Genomic DNA, 2176 nt, shown 5'->3' with positions numbered 1-2176 from the left:
ACCAAATCAGTTTCCAATAAAACAAAAACTCAACTTTCAGATTATCAAAAACCATTCAAATCAACCAATCTATAAATCTCCAATTTATCAAAATCAGACATTGTTTCAATCAAAATAGGCAACTATATTCATTCAAGATGAAATCAGACAATTCATAAGACTCACAAAACCACCAGAAATACATTTCGCACAACATATCTATTTATAACGATTTTCAATTCAAAATAAATCAGTTTGTACAAAAGGCCCCTACCTCGACTCTTCAAAACCATAACCCAAAACGCGTTAACGAAACCTTTTAGCTCAACCCGAAGTCAACAGCAATCACAACTCGGTCCCTGATCACTTTTGCCTCACTCACAGCAACACCTAGGCGGCGAGCAAGGACGGCGGCAGTTCCTCGTGGTGACCGATCTCCTCTATTCGGCGACGTCAGCGGACGGATCTGAGGCAGGAAGGCACGGTCACGCGAACATAACCCTTCCTCCGCCGATCTCTCTCTCTCTCCTCGAGCTTCCTCCTCCGCGACGGCAATGATAGAAGCTCAGCCACGGTGAAGCAGAGCAGCTCAATGGCGATGAAGCGCAGCCCCTCAAATGGCAGTGGCGCAGACAGAGCTCCTCCCCTTCGCGCTTGTCGGTGACGCGTGAAGAAATGCCCGTTCGTCTTCATCGTGGCAGCTCTAACAGCGGAGACAGCAATGCTGTTTTCCCCCCAATCCTTCCTACGCGTGCGCTCTCTTATCGTGCGTCTCCAAGGACGGCGGCGAATAAGGCTTGACAGCGGAATTATGTGCTTTTGTAATTAGTGAACGTGCTTAATCTTTTTTCTTACTTAATCAACTAAGTAGATACATCTTTGCATAATTAAAGCAGAAAGTGAAAAGCATTTATCTTGAAAGTCTTACAATGTTTGAAATATACTTATATCACTTTCTACACTCATTCATTGCTACCCTTATTTGTATTGCTGATTTAGTGTTTAATTCATGACTGATGAGCGGATAATTTATACGCTTTATGGCATTATTTTTAGTATGTTTTTAGTATGATTTAGTTAGTTTTTATTATATTTTTATTAGTTTTTAGTTAAAATTCACTTTTCTGGACTTTACTATGAGTTTGTGTGTTTTTCTTGTGATTTCAGGTATTTTCTGGCTGAAATTGAGGGACCTGAGCAAAAATCTGATTCAGAGGCTGAAAAGGACTGCAGATGCTGTTGGATTCTGACCTCCCTGCACTCGAAGTGGATTTTCTGGAGCTATAGAAGCTCAATTGGCGGGCTCTCAACGGCGTTGGAAAGTAGACATCCTGGGCTCTCCAGAAATATATAATAGTCCATACTTTGCCCGAGATTTGATGGCCCAAACTGGCGTTCTAAATCAGCTCAAGAATGCCCGGCGTTAAACGCTGGAACTGGCACAAGAATGGGAGTTAAACGCCCAAACTGGCACAAAAGCTGGCGTTTAACTCCAAGAAAAGTCTCTACACATGAAAGCTTCAATGCTCAGCCCAAGCACACACCAAGTGGGCCCGGAATTGGATTTTTATGTCATTTACTCATTTCTGTAAACCCTAGGCTACTAGTTCTCTACAAATAGGACCTTTTACTATTGTATTTTCATCTTTTGATCACTTTAGATCATAGATCAGATCTTGGTTCTTCTGGTTTCCTCTCTGGGGCCGAAGCCAATGATCACTTTTGTTCTTATGTATTTTCAACGGTGGAGTTTCTACACACCATAGATTAAGGTGTGGAGCTCTGCTGTACCTCGAGTATTAATGCAATTACTATTGTTCTTCTATTCAATTCACCTTGTTCTTGTTCTAAGATATTCATTTGCACCCAATAACATGATGAATGTGATGATTATGTGACACTCATCATCATTCTCACTTATGAACGAGTGCCTGACAGCCACTTCTGTTCTACAAGCAAACAAGGCTTGAATGTTTATCTCTTAGATCCCTTAATTGGAATCTTCGTGGTATAAGCTAGATTTGATGGCGGCATTCAAGAGAATCCGGAAGGTCTAAACCTTGTCTGTGGTATTCTGAGTAGGATTCAATGATTGAATGACTGTGACGAGCTTGAAACTCGCGATTGTGGGGCGTTAGTGACAGACGCAAAAGAATCACTGGATTCTATTCCGACATGATCAAGAACCGATAGATGA

Source organism: Arachis duranensis, chromosome 6, assembly GCF_000817695.3.
Source record: "Arachis duranensis cultivar V14167 chromosome 6, aradu.V14167.gnm2.J7QH, whole genome shotgun sequence".
NCBI lineage: Eukaryota > Viridiplantae > Streptophyta > Magnoliopsida > Fabales > Fabaceae > Arachis > Arachis duranensis.
Note: the sequence above shows the minus strand (reverse complement) of the source record.